Genomic DNA, 23,802 nt, shown 5'->3' with positions numbered 1-23,802 from the left:
AACTTCATATTGGCAGCGACAACCAAGACGGTTAATATTGTTTTCGAGGACCCAGGATATCCAGAGGTTAATGTCTATTGGAACCTTGCTTCTTCACTGTACTTCCCAATTACTGCACTCTCGGACCGCTCTTCCGAGTTCTTTCTACGACAAGTTGCATTCGGCGGACATGGAAAGCCACCCAAACGCGTGTCACTTACATCAATCACCAGCCTGATGATCGACCTGTGACCTTGACCGTCCTGCATGCCCGGGAATTAAACCCTCTTGCCTAGGGTTGGGGGGTGGTAAGGGGTGAACAGACCGGCGGGGGGGGCAGTTGAGGGTGATCAGGCTGCCAAGAGGGGACATTTGGGAGTGAATAGTCCGGTGGCGGGGGGGGGGGCAGTTGGGAGCTAGCAGGCCAGAAGGCAGAGTGGTTAGGGGAGATCAAGCAGGCAGGTAGGTGAGCAGATAGGAGCCAACAGTCCCGGATTGTGAGAGGGATGTCTGACTGCCGGTTTAGGCCCAATTGGACATCCCCTGAGGGGTCTCAGATGTAGAAGGTGCAGGCCGGGCTGAGGGACACCCCCCCCGCTCCCGTGCACAAATTTCATGTACCAGGCCACGAGTGGTTATATAAAAAGACTTATTTCAAGGGTGTGCATATTTTCTTCTAAACTTTTGGGTTTTGAAAACTTTAGCAGATTTTCCTAAAGTCCTATTTCCTCTTAATTTTTAAAATTTTAATTTATTGTTGATAGTATTATAGATGTCTCCCATTTTCTCCTTTTTTGCCCCCCTCCACCCAATCTTCCCCCACCCCAGGACTTCCCCTTGCTATTGACTGTGTCCATGGGTTATGCCTATATGCATATATGTTCTTTAGTTAATCTCTTCCTGCCCCCACCTCGGCACCCTACCTCACACGGAGATCTATTATTCTCTTTGATGAGTCCGTACCTTTAGATCTGTTTTGTGTGTCAGTTTATTTTGTTCTTTAGATTCCACATATAAGTGAGATCATGTGATATTCCCGTTGCTCGGAAATGGCTTATTTCACTTAGCATAATAGTCTCCAGGTCCTTCCATGTTGTCTCAAAGGGTAAGAGATCCTTCTTTTTTACAGCTGCATAGTATTCCGTTGTATAAACATTCCACAGCTTTTTTATTCACTCATCTACTGATGAGCACTTGGGCTGTTTCCAGATCTTAGCTATTGTAAATAATGCTGCTATGAACATAAGGGTACATATATTCTTTTTGATTGGTGTTTCGAGTTCTTAGGCTATATTCTCAGAAGTGGGTTCACTGGATCAAACAGCAAATCCATTTTTAATTTTTTGAGAAACCTCCATAATGTTTTTCACAATGGCTGTACCAGTCTGCATTCCCACCAGCAGTGTATTAGGCTTCTCTTTTCTCCACATCTTCAATAGCACTTTGTGTTTGTTGATTTATTGATAGTAGCCTTTCTGGCAGGTGTGAAGTGATAGCTCATTATAGTTTTGATTTGCATCTCTCTGATGATTAGGGACATTTTTTTCATGTCTATTGGCCATCTGTATGTCTTCTTTGAATAAGTGTCTATTCATGTCTTTTGCCCATTTTTTTTTTATTAGATTGTTTGTCTTTCTGGTGTTAAGTTGTATGAGTTCTTTATGTGTTTTGGAAATTAAACCATTATTAGATGTATCATTGGCAAATATGTATTCTTATACAGTTGGTTCCCTTTTCATTTTGTTGGTGCTTTCTTTTGCTGTGCAAATGCTTTTTATTTTTATATCGTCCCATTTGTTAATTTTTTTCATTTGTTTCCCTTGCCCCAGGCAATATATTGGTGAACATACTGCTATGTGAGATGTCTGAGATTTTACTGCCTATATTTTTTTCTAGGATTTTTTTTTTTGTTTTGCAACTTAAATTTAAGTCTTTTATCTATTTTTAGTTTATTCTTGTGTATGGTGTAAGTTGGTGGTCTAGTTTCATTTTTTTGCATGTGCCTGTCCAATTTCCTCAATACCACTTATTGAAGAGACTGTCTTTACTCCATTTTATGCTCTTACCTCTTTGTCAAATATTAATTGCTCATAATGTTATGGGTTGATTTCTGGGGTCTCTGTTTTATTTCATTGGTAAATATGCCTGTTCTTATGCCAATACCAGGATGTCTTGATTACAATGATTTTGTAATATAGTTTGATATCTGGTATTGTGATCCCTCCAACTTTGTTCTTCTTTCTTAAGATTGCTGTGGCTATTTGGGGTCTTTTTGGTTCCATATAAATTTTGGAATATTTGTCCTAGATCTGTGAAATATGCCATTGGTATTTTAATAGGGATTGAATTGAATCTGTAGATTACTCTGGATAGTATGGAAATTTTAATAATGTTAATTCTTCCCATACGTGAACATGGTATATACTTCCACTTGTTTGTGTCTTCCTCTGTTTCTTTTTCCAATGTCCTATAGTTTTCCAAGTACAGGTCTTTTACCTCCTTGGTTAAGTTTATTCTCTGGTATGTTATTTGTTGTTGTAGTTGCAATGGTAAATGGGATTTTTTTTTAGTTTCTCTTTCTAAGTGTTCATTATTGGTGTTTAAAAATGCCATTGATTTCTGGGTATTAATTTTGTATCCTGCTACTTGACCAAATTTATTTATTGAATCTAGCAGTTTTTTGGTGAAGTTTTTAGGGTTTTCTATGTACAATACCAAGTCTTTGGCGAATAGCCAATGGAAGTTTTTAACACAAGAGTGCTAACTTGCTCAGATGGAGATGGCAATTCCAATGGCCAGCAGAGTCTGAGTTTGAAAATGTTTGTATCTCTTGGCATTATTTGGTAGTGGGATATAATGCTGGGTGAAGGAGTAAAGATATTTTAGCTTGGGAATTTGGTGGAAGGTCACACCATTAATCAAGATTGTGACTCCAGAAAGAGAAACAAAAGCAAATCATGAATTTACTATTGATATATTAAGATTGAGGTATATAAGGTCTGTAGGAGATTCAGGACAACAAATTTATGAGTTGTTGGAAACAAGTGACTACAAGAAAGCAGCGAGAGTAAATGCCTTCAGAGTGGATAAGACAATGCAAAGTGAGAAACATTTATAACTGTAGATCTAGTCATGCTTTGAATCATAAAACTTTATTTTACACTATTTATTTACTTATTTATTTATACCATACCAATGATCTATAACTCTACATAAAGATAATATGGCCAAAGTCATACCATGGAAAATGTTAGTAAGTTCCCTTGTAACTTAAATGATATTGTCCACAAAACTGTAGTTAACATCTTCCACGTTAATTCTATTGTTCTTAGAAAGTGTGGTTAGATAACATTTTTTAAAACAAAGTTAAAAATTATCTTTATTGGCTCCCTGTAAGGCCTAACCTAGCTTTATATAACCAAAAACATCAACAGAAGTCTTACCTTAGAGTTTAACTGTGGGGATTTTAATGGGGTGAAATGATCAGGAGTGCGTAAGAGGGCACTTCCAATTGGCCAGATCATTTCTTCTATGTAGTTGAATTTACATAAAAGGCCCAAGACACATGTCTTCTGAAAAACAGATAAAAATTTTTGAAGTTTTAAGAAACATTTTATCTTGAAATAATTATAAACCCCAAGAAGTTGCAACATAGTATAAAGAGGTCCCTTGTACTCATCCATCACTTGGCTTCTCCTAAAGCTAACATCTTACATGATAACTGCAATACATTTTTTAATTAGAAAATTAACATTGACACAATACATTAACTAGATTAAAGACTTACTCAGATTTTTGAAGGTTTCTGTATGTGATCTTTTTTGGTATATGTGTGAATATAGATCTAATGAACTTTTATTATATTATTCATATGAGCTCCATGGTAATCAAGATAGAGAACTCACCACAAAGGAGCTCCCTTGTGGTACCCTTTATAATTTCACCTCTTTTACCAACACCTGGTAACTACTCATCTGTTCTCCATTCCTACCTATAGTCTTATCATTTCAAAAATATTATTCATAGACACAGAGAACAGTATGGTGGTTGTTACCAGAGGGGAAAAGGGATGGGGGGGGAGGGAGGAAAAAAGGGTAAAGGGGGTCAAATATATATCGTGATGGAAGGAGATTAGACTATGGGTGGTGAGTACACAATGCAATACAGATGATGTATTATAGAATTATATACTTGAAACTTATATAATGTTATGAATCAATGTTACCACCATAAATTTAATTATTTAAAAATATTATATAAATTGAATCATACAGTATGTAACACTTTGATATTGGCTTTTTAAAAATCTCAACATAATCACCTTGAGATTTATTCATGTTTCATCATATAACAATAGTTTGTTCCTTTTACTGCTGAATGGTATTCCAGTGAAAACATTTGGGTTATTTCCAGTTTGGACTATGACAAAATTGCTGTAAGCTCTATCTATAGGTTTTTGCTTGAACATAAATTTTTATTTCCTTAGAATAAAAGCTCAAGAATGTGATTGTTGGGTTGTATGGTAAGTGCATGTTTAATTTTATAAGAAACTGCCAAACTTCTAGCATGCCTATACTATTTTACATTCTCACTAGCAATATATGAGAGATCCAGTTTCTCTACATCCTCTCTGGCATCTGATGCTGTCAGGGTTTTTTGGTTTGTATGTTTGTTTTTTAGTCATTTTAATAGGTGCTCAGTAAAAAACAGATGGATTGTTAATGGTATTTTTGGAACTCTGTATAAACACTTGAATGAGCTCTCTGAAGTGAACACTATTTCCTATCCTCACATATGAACATAGTAAAAGGACAGGAGGTTGGATCTTGGCCCTCCATATTTGCAAGTGAAAATGAACACAAAAGCATGCAACTGTAAGATCATCAACAACCATTGATTTGTAACAGATTCCCTTTTGGGATCCTTGTGGTGAGTTTCAGGGATTCCAAGAGCAGAGTAGACATCATAGTTTACTATCTACCTTGATGATTTAATTCTCAAAGTTCAAATGATAAGGAGCCTTTGGAAGCTTTTCTGAAGAGTTTAACATGCTGCACTAAAGAAAGGCTTCAGTCAGAGTTGTATTCAAAAAATTTAAACAAGATAGTGGTTTAAGAATTATATTAGAGACCTTAAATGATTATCAACACATATAAAAATATCAGCACACTGCAAAATAGAAGTTTCATTTTAGTTAAGGAACATTGGAGGGGGGAGGAAGAGAAGAAAATCTGCTATTTCTTCCTCTACACTCTTGAGTGGAAATTCAGAATTTGCAAGCACTAATCCTGGGGAATCCTAACTCTCTCTAACAAACCACCTGGAATTGAACAGAACTGTTGAAGTCCTTAGAGCAGTAGGGACGTTTGTAAGCCAAGAAAAAAAATACTTGTCTTTAAGGGTATACAAGCATTAAATGAGTGTATAAAAATAAGTTTCTCCTTCTGATGGCAGATGATAGTGGAAAGAGTATGAGCTATCTATATATATATATAAAACCCTTATATGCAAATAGACTGAACAGCGGAACAACCAAACAACTGAACGACCGCTCGCTATGATGTGCGCTGACCACCAGGGAGCATGTGCAAAACATGGCAGGGCATCGGCAGCAGGTGGCAGAGCACGGAACATAGCAGGTGTCGGCTGCAGAAGAATGGTGGAGCAGGTGAGCAGGGGCACCAGACCAAGGTGGGGCACTGGTCGCTGTCATCAGGGCGAACCTCTGGTGGTTACTGAAAATTCTTAGCTCCCGCATGCTGCAGTCCTGAAGATTCAGTATTATGGACACTAAACACCATAATGATTATGGGGGGGAAAGGAGGACCTAAGTAATACTTTCAACAATAAAGATTTAGAAAAAGCTAAAATAATAATACAGCCATAATGATAATCAATGTTTTTATCTTTTCTCAATAGGATATCAGAGTAAGAGATATGAAATTCTCCTTTCTTAAAATAGGGCCTTCAATTTGCACTACTTCTTAGCCATTTACTCATGCCTCATCTGTATTCCTCAGTAAGAGGAGGATGACCCAAATTCCACTTAATAAGTGATTCTTTGAAGAAAAAATATGTACACATTTTTCTCTAGCTTTATAAATGGGATTTTGAGAATTTATCAAAGAAATGTTGCATTGGGTTAGTGAGGTGCCATTTGCCTCACTCACATTGGAACTTCCCCTTGGAGGCAAAGACCCAAAGTCCAATCTGGTTTTTTGTACTGTGGGTTCCAGAAGTCTACAATGAGAATTTCTCAGGTTTCAGACTCAGCCTCATAAGCTAACTTCTCCAAAATTTATCACAACCTGTCAGAAAATAAGAAAGTACAGATACTTTCCAATATGTTCCACTTTATTAATATAAATATCTTTAGCTGCAACAGGACATTTCTTCTTCCATAAAATATAACAGATGTAAATATTTGCATATAAATACTTCTGAACTTAATATACTTTTATATATAACTAGAGGCCCGGTGCACAAAATTCGTGCACGGGGGTCAGGGGTCCTTCAGCCTGGCCTGCAAACCTCTCAGAATCTGGGACCCCTCGGGGAATGTACAACTGCTAGTTTAAGCCCAATCTCACATTGGGCCTAAACTGGCAGTCGGACATCCCTCTCACAATCCAGGACCACTGGCTCCTAACCACTTGCCTGCCTGCCTGATCACCCCTAACCACTCTGCCTGCCTGCCTGATCACCCCTAACCACTCACCTGCCTGCCTGATAGCCCCTAACACCTTTGCCCTGGCCCCCACCCGCTGGGGCAGCTGCCTCTGCTGCAGCTTCATCCAGAAGGACTCAATGTATATACATACAATATATATATTTGAAAGAAAGAAAGAAAGAAAGAAAGAAAGAAAGAAAGAAAGAAAGAAAGAAAGAAAGAAAAGATTAAAAAATATAGTTATTCTAGAAATGTTGGACATTTTATTTTTAATTTGTCAACCACTATTAAATTTCATCAAAGCCATAATCAGATGAGTCCCATAAATTTTCTCAAGAAGTGCCTTTTGTTACTATTTAACCTTACAGATATAAAATAGATAACATTAAAAGTACTCTAAAGCAATCGTATTTGTTTTCTGAGACATATAGGTAAATGAACACACAATTCTCTGTAAACAAAGAGCAGTTTACTTTTTATATGTATCATTTAATCACAACCACCTTTACACATATGGTGCTAAGGAAACGTTTTACTAACTTTGTCCTCAAATCAACTCACTGGCCTTATTTTTTTAAGTACTACATGATTTTTTACAGAGGAAAAGTTTTGATCCAGTTTATAGCTCTTTTCCTTTTAATTCTTAGGTTTTTTTTTCCACATTTGGTTCTCTTAATGCTTATAACACGTTTTTCTTCTTTTTTAATCCGGGAAAATCTCGTTTTGGTGCACCATCTGTTTCATAGTGAAGTGCTTGTATTCAGCTTCCCAGATGGGTTGAATAAGAGAAAAAGGTTAAGTGATTTAACTTGAATTCACACTGTGAGTCATCTGCCCTAAGCCCAGTCATGACAAAGTGAGAGATTGCCAAGGTTTTTTTCTAATTCTTCATTACACTAACTTGAAGATCATACAACTTTCAGCAGAGCTTTCTCGAAACAGAACAGAGTAGCAATATATTCACCAGTGCTGGACAATCATTTATACTTCAAATATAATTCTAACATACAACTTTCAAACCGTTGAAAAAGTAAATACTTCCTCTTACAAGAAATTAAAACAACGTTTCAATATCATTGTCTCCTAGCTGATATTCTAATGTCTTTTTTCTCTCCCTTCCCACATATTTTTAAACTTCTCCCATATTAATCTTGTAACAACACCACCCCCTTTTTTCTCATCTCGCTGATGAGCAGGCAGAATCTTCCTACTAATAGTGCACAGACTACTAGCTTTTCCAAAGACTACCTGAAATCCATTTTCTTAAGTACTTTTCTAGCCTGAAGTATTAGTACTCCAATATAGTTCCAGAGTAGCATAGCAAAAAAACTCCCATTATAAGAAAGAGTTCAGATAGCAAAGAGTGCCTGGATAAATAAAAGAATGTGCATTAATTAAATTTATTGCATTTTAATAGTATCATAAGAGACCAAAGTTGACTTACTGAAATTTGACAAAGTTTCACTTGGTGCAGAGTAATAGTCTAGAGCCTGTGATGAAGTTGAAAAAAGTAGAAATGATGGTTGCTTTGAGGAATTTGTAGGAGCTATTATCAAGGTGCCCCCATTTAGGGCAGAAACAAATTATGTTATTAATGAACTGAATTATGTGACAATCAATTTAACCAAAATCTGATGAACTGATTTTTTATTTTTATTTTTTTAGTGAAATTGTTCGTTTTAACAATTGATCCAATGATACATTTCAATGTGGACAAAATATAAGAAGTCACCCTGACCTTAAGGTTTTGTGGTAAGATGTCCCAGTCTCTTAGTTTATTATAAAATTACTAGAGGCCTGGTGCATGAATTCATGCATGGGTGGGGTCTGACTGGCCTGCCCCAATGGGGCCCAATAAGGTCCAGGCCGGCTGGGGGGTAAGACCACGGGAGGTTGGTCAGCAAGCCCTGCCCCCAATCGGGGTGGGGGGTTGATTGGGGCCCCAATGAGGCCAGTTGGCTGCCACAGTGCACGTCATAGCGACCTGTTGTTCTGATCATTCCGTTGTTCTGGTCGCTTAGCTTTCCAGTTGCTTGGCTTTTATATATATAGTCCTATTTGATTAATATGTGGGCATATTTTAATATCATATATTTGAAACTGTAATAATGCAATATAATTTACCTACTTGTTAAAGAATCTTAAAAACCTCTTATTTTTAGGAATAATTTAATTTAAGTTAAAAAAAGCAACTTTGGCATAGAGGGCTTACAAATGCATCATAAAATAATATATATATATATATATATATATATATATATATATATATATAACCTAGCAGTATGCTTTGCCTATAATTCAGGGGCTGACCTTCACAAGAAATGTGATTTCTCTAATAATTCTACCATTCTGGAAAATTGTTCTGAATATTTGTCACATGAGACAAAAGTTGTTAATAATAGAATGACATTAAAGAAACTTTGAACTTGCAAATTTATTTTTATCTACATGAGGTTTCAGATATAGCTATCTCCTCACTAAGCATCACCTTTAAGTGTAACAAGTTGCTCAGTTTTTTTCTTCCCAGTTAGATTGTAATCTCCTTAGGGCAAAAATGATTGCTGCTTATTCAACACTATCTCCGCAGCTCCTAGACTAGCCTCTGGAATATAGTCTAATAATATTTTGTTGAATTAAATTGCACTGAAGACCATCTGCCTTTTATTTTAGGAGCTCAGAGATTAAAAGAGAGGCAATATTTAAAGAAACAAGTCTAATCAAATTAAGTGAGCATTTTTATACCAGTATGAATGGAGTTATGCAAGCAATACAGAGTGAGGGTTACAGAGAATTCAATAAGGAAAAGGCACGTGCTTGGGTCTTGATAGATGATTGGGACCATGCAGGTGTAAGGGTGGGCAAGGTATTTATTCCAGGTTGAGGAAACACACTTGGTTTTTCATAAATAGGAACGAAGAAAATTCTCCTTTGCCTTATTATCTTTCTCATCTAGCAAAGAGTTGCAAAATGTTGAATACATTTTTTTCAATCAGATACAATTCAGAAAGATGCCAGCATGACCAGATGGATGGCTTTCAGATTCACACTTTAGAAACACATGGTGTTTCTCTGAGGCAATTGTGTTCTGTTTCTTTTAAAATAGCAGAAAGCATATGGGAACAGGATCGGATCTGTCAACTGCTATTAAAAGAATGATGAAGCTTATAAAATAAATTAAATCAAAACCTATAAAGTGACAAAATTTTTTATTGTATTTTGAAATTCTAAAGTTTTACATTTGTAGAAACATGGACATCTAAAAAGGGAAAAAAAATCTGCTTTTTCATGAAAACCACAACCCCTGCTACAACTGCCAAATCTGAGGCAAAGGAGGGGGTGGGGGGGAGTAGTGAAAGAAAAGATCAATGTAATGAGAGAGTCTGTAAGAATTTCATTGATCAATCGTTAAGTACTTCCACTCTTCACTAGCACTGCAAATTTCTTTCCCTAAGAAAAGAATGTGTAGAAGAGTTTGTCTATTTTTCTCCAAAGTCTCTTTCTTTTATTAACACAAACATACAAGCAAACAAAAAATAATCACAGCATCGGACTTATATGTATGTAAACATCTGTCTTGATTTAAGTAACTTTAGCAATTATGGTTGTCCATTAATTTGTGCAAAGGCTTTACGTAACCTGTTGGTGCCTTCAACCAAGAGTGGCTTTGCACCAATTCTAACCACAGTGCTTCCAGTAATGAGTTTATAACCAGGTCAAATTTTCTTAATGCTAGACTTATAACTCTACCAAAATTTTGTTTTTTCTATGGTAACTTACCTCTCCCCAAATTATTATTTGGGGATTTGGATGATTAAATTTCAAGGAGAGGGATTTCATGGAGCTGAACCCAAGGAATTAAAGGAGCTTTAGATAGAAAACTTCTATTTTAAGAAAACATCTTTTTTTCAAGGAGGAATACTTCCTTTGCCTTTTATCCATGCAGAGTCCTTGATCCCAGATAAAGTAAATGGTCTGCTGGTGGCTTTGAAGTCATCAGCTAACCTTCACTCATTCGGGAATGTGCGTTACTCTTCTTGACTCCCATATGCATAGAGCTTTGCTCCCAAAATCTGTTACATGCCCATATGAATTTCTCAATATCAGTTCTGGAGTGGTAATATGAAAATAATATCATCTGTCATTCTCATTTATTCATTCCATAAACATTTTTTTTACTTCTGGGATAGGTGTTAATGGAGCATTCAAAAATGAATTAGATCTATATCATGTCTTCAAAGAGTTTATAGGCTATTGGGGAAACTCAGCTCTACAAATAGCTATAATACAAGGAATAAAGTGATACGTTTCATAATAAAGGTATAAATAGAGTGTTATGGGAGTTCGGTAGAGCAACAGGTGATCATATATGTTTAACATTCATAGATATTTTGATGATTTTTCCTTTCAAGGTATTAAAAAATTCTTTACAGTCAAAGTGTTTTAGTCAAAGTCAGCATATTAAATATGCACAACAAGCATGAGATTTTATATGTCTACATGATACTAAATTGTCATCAGCAGCACCATGATCCCTGCCTATTGGCAATTCCTCTCCGACTTTATCATAATTGCAGGAAAATGGTTTATGATTAAAAGATGGAAAGTACTTTATTTTTTATCTTTATAAATAGATTGCTTGCATTCCAAATCCTATTTTTATATATCTGAAATTCCAGTGAAAGCTGTATTTTTTTTAAGTTAATATTTGGTATTAGTCTCAACTTCAGAGGCACGGTGTACTCAGCATATTTGATTATTAATGGTATTCGGTTACTAATGGATATGTTTCATTTATAATGTCAAGTAAATAAGGAAATAAAAGAATAAAGCCACAGGGTCAGTATTCAAGATAATAACAAGAACAAAATCTCATTTGGTGAACAGATTGAGAAGACGGTTCAGAGAAAGGGGCTCTTAGAGTTTCTTCACATGCTGTGTGGCTCGTGTGGCGTGGGCAGGCACAGTGACTTAAAGGAGCTGAAACTTTGAATCTATCTTCATTTAATTTCTGAATAAATATCTTCCACATAGTCCTGCCACCAATTATTTGTGTAATAAATATTTGTCATCACCCATGCCATTTCAATTTCAAACTCTTCAGCATATTTCAAGAAATAATGAATGATCACCAAGTATTGGAGCCAGGCTTAGCTGGCTGATATTCTCTTACTTTGACTTTGAAAAGATAGCCCCTCTATTGTTTGGGTTCCTAAATCAAACCAGCATGACTAGTGAATTTGCTAAATCAGAGGCGTTTGCCAAAAAGATAAAATTAGTATTAGATCAATGAAGACTTTATATTTAAATTCTAACATTAAATAAAACATGTTCTACAGCAAACAGCAACTTCAAGCATATGCTTTGTTAGAAGAAAAAAAAAAGGAGCATTTAAACTCCAAATTTCTAGTAGCTGTGCCAAAAAAAACCAGTTAAGCCATGCATATTCAATTATAATATATGTAAAACACAGTATCAAAAAGTAAACACATGCTAATAAATAAGCTTGTTCGCCATAAGTAATGCTTTAATTATCTGAGAAATGGAGGGACTCACATTTAATAAATTTACTTTAACATCAAAGATGTCTTTGCTAACCGCTCTGTTGTTGACCAGACTGTTGTCACATTCCATAGGTTTAAGCTCCCATCCTAAAACATAACTGGAAAGCCAGCTGTCTCTTTGCTTCCAAAAAGGTTGGCCTCTAGGTAGCAAAAAATAAAATGAAACCTTTTGGTAATAGCAAGGTTAAAACTGACTTCCAGGGAGATGGTTGAATGTCTTTCTCCCCTCCTCCCACTTGAGCATCCCAAAGTCACTCCTGGGTTTTGGTGAAAAGTCACCTGCTCTATTCCCAGCTGGTGTGGTTCCTGTGCTGGGACAGAGACATGGATGCCTAGCAGTGGGTTGGTCGTGCCTACGTGTCTCTCTCATTTACAAGTTTGTCTCCTTCTGTGCTTCCAGGTGGCTGCTGCATCTTCAATATATTATATTAGGTTGAATTGAGTAGTGAGAGCAATTTGGATTTCCCTTCCTGAATTGTGACTCCGTTGCGGGCCAAGCCTATTTCACTTTCTCATCTCCAAGATCCCTAGGACAGCGCCTTACATACTATAATTAAAGGGGAGGTGGGAAGGTGGGGGACTTGTTAAATTCAACTACATTGCTAATAACTGTTTTAAACACCAGCCAACTGTAGTGTTGAAATGTCACATGGGAGAAAAACTGGCTCCTCGCCCCCACCCCCACCAAGCCTCCTGGTGTGAGTTTACTGAATTTCCCACACACCCTTACAGACTCAGGAAGCTGACTTTGTCTTGTGGGCGCACAGCTACGTTAACCTAGCCAAGAAACCCAGGAGCAAAATCAAAATGTCAATGTATTATTACTTTACACTGAGAATTGTGTATGCACCCTTCTCAACTCACATTTCTGTCTTGGACTATCTTTCCATCAGATTTAGCCTTTAACATGATAGAAAAGCACTCAGATCGTCTTTACTGGCAAGACTGGCATTAACAGGAAGAGGCAACACATTACTATAATTTAAGTTTAAAGTACATGGTTTCCAGTAATGCAACTAGTTTCAGGATTGTTTCCACGGAGACAGTATCAATTATGGCATGAAAAAATATATATATTTCCAAAGAAGAAAGAACTTTTATAGGAATTTAGAATGTACTCATTTGGTCTCTTTTTGTGTAACTTTCTACCTATTATTAATGACATTTTTCTTTTCTTATTTGTCACTTAAGTGAGGTTTAGTCTATTTGAAGAAAAGCCTGCTGAATTTAACATAATGGCCTGGAGAGTAGACATCTTTCCCAACATAATGATGTGTAGGTGGCTTTTATTGTCAGAAAAATGAAAAATCATAAGAAGAGTTTTAATCAGCAAGATAAGAAAAGCCTGGGACAGGGGAGGGTGGTTGGATGGGAAAAGATCAACCAAAGAACTTGTATGCCTATATGCATAACCCAGGGTCACTGACAATAGGGTGGTGAAGGCCTGGGGCAAGGGTGGGAAGGATGTGGAGGGGTTGGGCGGGGCTAGAAGAGGTCCAAGGGGGAAAATATTTCAACAATAAAGATTTAAAAAATAATAATAAAATTTTAAAAAAGAAAAATGGTGTACCTTTATGGGATGCATTTCTGTTATTGAGTTTACTCTGAAGCTTCAATCCAAGCATTTATGGTAATAAGAACTAAAGCACATAAGTATTTTTAAATCTGTACAAATTAATCATATTAATGTATGAAATACATAGACATAATTTATTCACTAATTTAATCAAGTGCATATTTACAGAATATCCACTCAATACCCTATACCGAATGGCTATGCTTCAGCAACAACTTGATGATAGAGTTATTAGAAGTCCTCCATGCTATCAAGACTCTAAGCCACTCTAATGAGCAGCTTGAAGAGAAGACTTTTTATCCACTGCCCCACCACCTCCTAGTATTAGAGTCATCAAATGATTTAAGGTTAAAGCTAGACGTAAGACAACCTTCTTCTTCACCAGTTCCTAAGACAGGAGCCTCACAAAAGGTATCTAAGATAAATGTTGTTGACTGAATTGTGTCCCCCAAATTCATAGGCTGAAACCCTAATTTCCACTGTATTTAGAGATAGACCTTTGGGAAGTAATTAAGGTTCAAAGAAGTCATAACAGTAGAGCCCTAATCCAATAGGACTGGTGTCCTTATAAGAGGAAGAGTCAACAGGGAAACACATACAGAGAGAAAAAGGCCATGAGAGGACACAGCCATCTGCAAGCCAGAGAGAGGCCTCAGGAGAAACCAACCCTGCCAGCACCTTCATCGTAGACTTCTAGCCTCCAGATTGTGAGAAAATCAGTTCCTGCTGTTTAAGCCACCCAGCCTGTTGGATTTGTTATGGCAGTCCTAGCACACTGATACAATAACCTAGCAGGTACTTTTTGAAAGGTCTGTTCAAGGCATGCCTGCCCTTTTGCTAAGAACTATTCCCAAACAGAGTGGATCCCTAAAACTCCAGATGTACTAAAGGGCCATGACCTCAGGGTTACAGACTCAGATTTGTAGGGGATCCCCAGCATATTTGGGACCAATTGTATTTTCTCTCCTGGGAAATTGAGACTGTAAATCAGGAGTGCTCATCAATCTCTAGTAGGGCTTGAACTTGGGTGATATAAAGGGAGGGGGTGGGATGGCGTTGGCCACGTACACAGAATATCCCACATGTCAGAGATCTGCCTCCCTCATATACAATATAAACCCTTTTTTTCTTCAATGAGTACTTAGTAGGTGCTAAATATTGCTATCAGAGTTAAATATATATATATATATATATATATATATATATATATATATATTCATTGAATCCTTACAACAACCTTCTAAGAGAGAGGTTTTACAGGTGAATAAACTCAGTCACAGAGAAGTTAAAGAGTTTGCCTAAGATTAAACAGCTGGTAAGTGCTGGAGTGGGTTTCAAGTCAGGCAGCTTGGCTCCAAAGTCCAGTTTCTTACCTACCATCTATACTGCCTCTCTAAGAAGGGAAGGGAGGGGAAAGAAAAAGGAAGGAAGACCGGGAGAGAAAGGAGAAACAGCCTTTTTTTTTTTTTTCCCCAGAAGTCTCTTTACACCTTTAGGTTTAACAATAACAAATTCCACTATTTGCAAACAATGCTGCAAGTCCACATCTGTAGGATCAGACCTTGCCAGGGCCCAACTGAACGGACACGTGTCAGGGCCAGCATGAAGCAGCAGGTGAGGTGCATGGCAGCCTTCCCCCATTTCTACCTCAAAGCCACTCTCCAGTTCTACAGAACTCATTGATGTAAAACCTTCTTTTGTGCAGCGAGCATCCACTCAGAGACACAGTTGGGTAAAGGCTAGAAAGCAGGCTGCTGTTGCGCTGTGAGGATGGACAGAAGAGATGTGTTACTGTGAATGAAAACATGAATCAGCAGAAATCCCCAGGAAGGACAGGCCCACACCTTTCAGTATTTGGAAGTTTGGCAATTGAGATAGTTTCCAGACGTATTCCTGGAATGCCCAGGTTTTTACTAAGGTTTGTCTGATTCGTCGATTAGCTTTGAGTGCTCAATATCTGGAGTTTCTTCCTCCCATAGGAGACTCACTGCTTTTAACTGAGAGTTTGGCAAGTTTTATACATGGAAAGTCCAGAGCTTTAAGATGTACACTTTTTTTAACTCATTTTACATGAAAAGTTTCTAAAAAAGAGAAAAGTAAGTGATATATAAGAATCAGATACAAGTATGCTTCTAAGATTAAATATGTAGAATTTAATATTAGAGATAGATATGATAAAATCACATTAGGATGGATTTCTTTGGTTAGTTATTGTTTTATTTTACTCAGTAAATTTATGACTTAATGGGGAGGCTCTAGACCAGTGATGGCGAACCTTTTGAGCTCGGCGTGTCAGCATTTTGAAAAACCCTAACTTAACTCTGGTGCTGTGTCACATATAGAAATTTTTTGATATTTGCAACCATAGTAAAACAAAGATTTATACTTTTGATATTTATTTTATATATTTAAATGCCATTTAACAAAGAAAAATCAACCAAAAAAATGAGTTCATAGGTTCGCCATCACTGCTCTAGACTAAAGTTACAAAGTGACCTTACACAATGCCTTTAAATAGCAATAAGTGACAAATCCATAAACTAAGAAATGCCTAATCATGAAAAGTAATAACTTTCAAATGTATACAAATGTCAACATATTGAATTTAAAAGATGAGAACAAACAAAAACACGTCTGTAGGACACATTTGCCTAAACTAAGGGTCCCTATGGGTCAGGACAAAAAATAGGGGTCTCTTGCCTTCTTCCCTAAAACATTAAAAATAAATCTTAGGCCATTCTTTGCCTAACACACGAAAATGCCACATAAACCAACTTGAGGGTTTCATAGTTCAAGAGCCTGTGGGCACACATTGAGAGAAAATGGGAATGTTCTGATATGGTTTAAAGAAAGAAGAGGAAGGAGAAGGATAGGCTCAGGACCAAGGTAGGGCAGTGCTCTGCTGGGCTTTCCTGTTGGAAATATTACAAGAATCCTAAAGATTGTTTCAGGCTACCGGAAAAGGGTAGCTTTTTGTTTGTTTGTGTGTTTATCCCTGAAGCTTGGAGATACCCAAAACCAAATTATGCACTAATGGCTTATTTTCACATAGCTCACCTGAGTTTTTTCAGCCTGTGTGTGTGTGTGTGTGTGTGTGTGTGTGTGTGTGTAGGGGGGCGGGGGTGGGGGGCTCACATACATCCCCAAAATAGAGAGCAACTGAGAAATTAACAATGAGAATCATGGAGCATATAAATGTGGTTGAATTTAGATTTTGCTTAAACTGAATTTGCACCAGTTGACCTCTTAAAGTCTTCCCTAACCCATCTATGTTTTTGTGTGGTATTACATTGCAGCTACTCCACAGAATACCTTTTAAAAGACTGACCCACTGTATTTCCAGTTTAAACTTTTAATATCCAAGATGAAGTCATCTGTACTGAAACAGGATTGTTTATCTTCATACACAACATATTCATATGCATTTTGATCACAAGATTCCTATCATCTTTCGGATGCATTTCACATAAATTGAGCTTAAGCAGCTTAGTTTCCTGAATGGAATAAATCACTAACGGTGAAATAGGTTTTGTAGTGTCAGAGAATTGACTTAAACCCCGGTTGTTTTTAATTATGCACATGCTTGTCATCTAAAAAGAGAGTGAATTAAATAAAGAGAGAAAGGAAGCATTGAAAGTAGGAAAACCCAAAGCTGTTGTTAACTCAGCCACATCTTAAAGTCTCTTTTCCAGACCATACCTGGAGTTCTAAACAGCCCCCAATTTGACACCTCACTTTCTTGAGTTACAGTTGCATTCCTTAAAACCAGCCACTGTCACAATGAGAGAGAAAAGGTTCGGGGGAGGAAGTAGCTGTCAAGGATGGCTAGACTGGAAATTTTACTTATCTTGACAGCGGTTTTGACTGTAATGGATTAACCCCCAGGATTAGTGTTTGCCTACTTTTGCCTCTTCCTACCTCTCCCTCTTTTAAGCAAATGTCTGGATCCCTGTGATGTTGTTTTATTGTCTGGAGACATTTTTGTTTGTCCCAACTGTAAGGGAGGCGGTGCTATTGGCATGCAGTGAGTGAAAGCCAGAAAGCATACTAAACATCTTACAATGCACAAGGGTACATTACCCTCTTCCCTATAAAAATAAATCTTAGGTTATTCTTTGCCTAACACTATGAAATGTCACACATAGAGAGAAAATGGAAATGTTTCTCCCCCCCTAAAAAAATAAGAAAAAGAATTATCTGGCCCAACGTGTCAATAGTGCCAAGTTTGAGAAGCACTTTGTTAGTCCTACTTGTACTTACAAATAGCAGAGCATGAATGTTAACTAAAAGCAGCCCCAATTTCCCAATTTTGCCTTAATTTGTGCTCTTGTCATAGTTTAACTCTTTTAAATTATATATATATATATATATATTTCAGAAAGAGAGAGATGATGAGAGAGAATCATTGATTGGCCACCTCCAGCATGTCCCCCACTGGGGATCGAGTCTGCAACCCAGGCATGTGCACATGTGCCCTTGACCTGAATCGAACCTGGGACCCTTCAGTCCACAGGCCAATGCTTTATCCACTGAGCCAAACCAGCTAAGTCATAGTTTAACTCTTTTAACATTAAATGAATGCACAATTATCCCTCTGTAGAGAAAATATCCTGTGATTAAACTATGGTTATCTTCCTAAGTTGTATCAAATAAAGTGGAGTGGAGCTGACTCAGGTATGAGGCCAGGGAATAAAAAGTTGTTTGCTGCTGTTGGATAATAGTAATTTGCAGCTAACTAACTCATTCTTGGCCCTCGCTGCACATTATCATCACCTGGGCAGACTTCTTAAGGTGCTGGTGCCAACGCCTCACCCCCTGGGGATGCTGGTTTAATTGGTCTCAGTTTGGGCCTGAGTTGAGGTGGCATGCAAAGCTCACAGCGGTTGCAATGTAAAGGCAGGGATGAGAACCACTAATTCTAGCCCATGGGCACCACTGCTCTGCCAACAGGTTCAGGAATTCACTGGAAGGGTCCAGGCAAGGTTCTCATTCTGGCAATGAGCTCCATAAGTAAAACAGTGTGAGGAATTCGCTGTGGACGGGGTGAAAGAGTGAACCCCAAGATTTCCCTAAAGTCCATCAGTACCTGCTAACTCTCATCTGAAGAACTCCCACAGAGAACCTAAGCTCTCCAAATGTAAAATAGTGCCATCTTTTGCACAGACAATAGTGTGGTGAAGGCCTGGAGTGGGGTGGGAGCTGGGTGGAAGGGGCACTATTAAGGGAAACAATTTAAATGAATTGGTTTAATATTTGCAAAAATTGCCGAAACCGGTTTGGCTCAGTGGATAAGATTTCCCTAAAGTCCATCAGTACCTGCTAACTCTCATCTGAAGAACTCCCACAGAGAACCATCTCCAGTAGGAGATGTGCAGGAGGCAGCTGATCGATGTTTCTCTCTCATCGATGTTTCTAACTCTCTATCTCTCTGGGTAGAAGGGGCACTATTAAGGGAAACAATTTAAATGAATTGGTTTAATATTTGCAAAAATATTATTCCCGCCCCATATATATGGAATCAGACCAAATCAAAAGCTGTAGACAAGCATAGTTGTTCAATATTAATTCTGAAAAGCACCAGAGTACTCACTAATTATAGCTATTTTATTTGAAGGATGATTTCTATCAAGTACAAAGTATAACATAGAAATCTGATGTGAACAGTACAGAAACATAACTAACTCTGGACAACCCTAGAGAGAGCTGCCAGTCATTTAGGGCACCATGTCAATTCCACCAGTCATCTCAGCATATACTGAGAGCTGAAGAAGGCAACATAGTCAAACCAATGAGACTATGTAATTCTCTAATGGTCAGCCGACTCTCTTCTCATTATATCCTCTGCTCATTTTAAGGAGACTCTCAGGAACCTTGGGAGAAGTGGGATTGCATGAAGAATTGTAACTTCCCCTGGCCAGTGTGGTTCAGTTGGTTAAGTATCATCCCTTGCACCGAAAGGTCGCTGGTTCAATTCCTGGTAAGGGAACATGCCCGGGTTGCGGCTTTGGTCCCAGGTGGGCATGTGTATGGGTGGCAACTGATCAAGTTTCTCCTCACATCAATGTCTCTCTCTCTCTCTCTCTCTTTCTCTCTCTATCTCCATTCTTCTCTCTCTAAAATAATAAAAACACACACATATTTTCTTAAAAGAATTGTATATTAACAGTCACCAGGCACTATTATTCTTTTAAGTAACTGTATTAGTTATGCTTTATGGAAGATTCAGCTAGAAGAGTTAGTCAACACAGAACATATATTCCCAGAGATCAAAAGGATCTGAGAAAGTGCTGGTCAGTGCTTCTGACTTAGCTCTCATAAATCCAGAAGAGAAGAATGATTGTCTCAGCTCATTCTTAAGACCTAGAGAATAACATCCTCCTCTTGGTTAACGTTTAGACATGTTGCATTCAGGGGCTTTTAATTGTTTACTTGCCAATACCTGCCTCTGAACTATGATAAACGAGAATACTATAAAATCACTGTAACTGTGAGAGAACAATATGATCAACCATAAAAAGCAAAAGTTTGGGAGACAGACAGATGAGTTTAAATAAGGATTCTTAGCTGTTATCTTTGGCAAATTTTTAAACCTCTCTGAACCTCATGCTCCTCTATTGGAAATAAGAATAATTGGACACCCACCACTCAGCATTCTGTGAGAGTCACAGGCAAGGCATCTGGCACAAACTTGGCCACAGAGAAAGCCTTTCATAGATAGTGCCTGCTGTTGTGATTCTTACTGCATTCTTCTCTTGCTCCAAGTATTACTTTTTTTCCCTTCCCTCCCAAGGCCCTTGGGTCCTCTGCTCCAATAACTGAAGCGGGGTCTGACCAGGCAGAAATAAAATTGGGTCAAATGACCTAGAAAGAGTAAGAATAGTAATTGGGAAAACTGGAAAGTGAGTGTTCGTTCACTATGAGAAGGATAATAAGAAGGTTGATGGGAACCTCAGACTATGATACTAAAACTATATCCTCACTTATTCCTTGACTTTCTTTGCTCATTCTACATACAATAGAAAGTCTTCATAGTTCTTGGAAACTGTGAAAAATTCCAATTTTGAATTTCCAGGAGAAGAAAACAATATTGTGTCTTTAGATAGCTTTACCTTTAGGATTCTTTTAGAATCTTCCATTTGATTGGATTTCATTTTCTATTTAGTTGTATTGTATAATATGCCACAAGAATCACCTTTGTCTGTTAAAAAAAGTGAATAGTTCTCTTTTGTGATTGATAACATTTGAGGTGACTGACGTTCCAGGCTTTCCTAAGTATACATGTTTGGTTTGTTAATTGATAAAATTATGATAATAACACCTATACCCAAGAATTGTTGTTGTAAGATTTAAATTAAGTATTTAAGTGCATATAAAGCTTAGCATATAGTATGTGCTCAATAAATGTTCATTTACCTCCATCTTCATACAGTGGCCACTCAACATATTTTTTTTACTACAAATGATTTGAAGGGGAAAAAAGCCAGAGAAGTATTAATATTTCTTCAAATCCATAGTCCAAATTATTGGTTTCTTTATGTTGCAGATTTCCCTATAACTCTGAGCTGCCGTTCACCTCAAAGAAGATCTCTAGGAGAGTCACAAAGCGAAAACTTAGCACTTTGCAAGTAAAGTACAATATGCCTCAGTATTTGGGATTTGCTTTCTCAGTAAGTTCTGACTAAGTAAATGTACAGTGAATTCTGCAAAGAGAACAGGCTTTCAAAGCTACAAATATCTTCTAAATTATATCCATTATAGGGCAAAAAAAAAAAAAAAAAGCCTAGGTAGCCTGGATTTCATTCTAAAAGGAAACCACTTTCTGTCCTTTAACGTAAGTCTTATAGGGATCAAAATTAAAGTCAATTTAGAGGAGCTCTCTTTGGAAACAAGCTGAATCCCCTGCTTTGGGAGCCAGCGGTAGTCTCCACGGGCACCCACCCCCACAGGGTTTTAACCCTTGATGGGCATTGTTCTGGGAACAGGAAAAGAACCTCCCTCGGACTGGAGGCAGGTTTAATGGTTTAAGTGAAGTCAGTGCCATATTTCTATGCAAACACTCACAACATAACTTTTATTCTGGGTTAAATGAGAGAAAGGCAGAGGCATTGTTGGGGAGACACAGTGGAGTTACTGTTCAGAATGTATAATGGCTCCGGGGCTGATTGGGAGAAAATGTGTCCAGTTCCTGGACTGAGAAAAGATAATGGTCATCAAAAGTAGTTCCAGATGTCCCACATAAACAGAATGCATCTTAATGCAGGTACCGGAGGGAGTGGGGGGAAGTGGGCAAATGGAAATGTCATGCCTTCACTTTTTAATTCTTCTTGACATCCAAAGGTGGTTAATCAGTAAAGGCTCATGCATTTAGAAAGGGCATTAGTAGGGTTAAGTACATTATAAGGCTAGGGGATCAGGGCTGGTTCTTTTCTAAGTCTGTGGAAAATTCAATTGCCAGAATATTTATTTGAAATATAAAAGTTAATGAGTCAACCCTGAGAATAATAGCATAAAATAACATGTCTCAAAAATAGAGCAGTTAAATACTGCTTTTAGCACGTACATATACCTATTCCCAAACTGCCTTATGTTAATTAAAATTGCAAAATAAGTATTTTGCAGCTTTAAAATTATGTATAAAGAAGTCTTGAAGAACATGAGACCACAACTATACTAAAATGTTGGCTGAAACTAGTAAGAAACAAAATTCTACATATGCTTAAGGTCTCAACAACCTATTTTTAAAGATGTTGGAAGAAGATGGGGAGAAAATATACTAAAGTGTTCATAATGGTTGCCTTTGAATAGTGGTATATATCATGGTTGAACTTTCTCAGCTGTACATTTCTATTTCCGTATAATCTACATGTTTTGTTTTATAAATTTTGGGGGGAATCAAACAAACTCTCTAGGATATCCTAATGTAGGAAATAACATATGTATATTTCTGTTTCATTAGAGGTGACATTCACATACCAAAGATTGTCAGCTATCTTTTTCTTTTTTTTACTTGCTAATTGCATCGAATCATACCAGGATATTTATTTCTTCTTCATCTCAATGAGAATCTTACTTTGAAACAAGGAGCTCTCATTTTTTTTTTTTCCTACCCTAAAACAGTGTTTGTGCTTTTTCTGGAATCCAAATTAGATGCCTTCAACACCCTCATTTCAAAGGCTGTAGAAAAACAGCGGCGGCGGAGCCCCCTCGCCAGCGCAGTCACTGTTACTTTAAGAGTAGCATGCCACCTCCCCCTCCCACCCACATACTTGTCCTCTCTTTGCACAGCAAGTGCCAAGCAGTGACATCGACTATAGTTTCTAGGACACGATGGTCCCTGCTATACAGGGAAAAAAGGGAGAGGAGCGAGAGAAAGAAGGCGGTGGTGAGGGAGAGCGAGCACAAATCCAGCTATGTTCCCAGAGGATGAGTCACTTCCTCGCAATAATCCTGAGATGCTGTTTATGGCTGCGCTGCTGATATGCAGCCCCGCTCCGCTTCTCTGCAAGACGCAGCCTCCCCCTGGCTGTCCATTAATCACGAGGGCCTGTGTACACAGAGTGGGAGTTCTGCCTGCCAGTGGCCTCTAGCTGTCTCCAGCTCAATGAAATGACCCTGTGTGAAAACTTGTTTTATGAGAGATTGGTTTATTTGTAACTAAACTACTTCCTCCGTTATTTGATAAGCTCAAATATTTGCTACTGATAGTCTGAGAGTGTCACATTTATTATCCTATTTCAGTGGTTGCCTAACTCCCTTGGAACTGACTGCATTAACCCTTGCAGGGATGGCAGGAGCTTCTCATGGACCTGCTTCTATTTCCTTTCGGCAAAGCCAATGCCATCTTTCAGGCAACCAGCATTATTTTAGAGCAACTGTGGCATACAGACCCAAGAGAGACCTTTCTGTTCTAAAACAGAGCACAGACCAGTATAGAAAGGGGTGCCCTGCCAAACTCCTGGGAGGTTCTTTAGCCACCGCGGAAAGGAAGAAATGGTAGTCCACTTTCTGATGTAAAT

This window comes from Myotis lucifugus, unplaced genomic scaffold (assembly GCF_000147115.1).
Source record: "Myotis lucifugus unplaced genomic scaffold, Myoluc2.0 scaffold_24, whole genome shotgun sequence".
NCBI lineage: Eukaryota > Metazoa > Chordata > Mammalia > Chiroptera > Vespertilionidae > Myotis > Myotis lucifugus.
The sequence above is the reverse complement of the archived record's forward strand: the minus strand, read 5'-3'. Positions refer to the sequence as shown.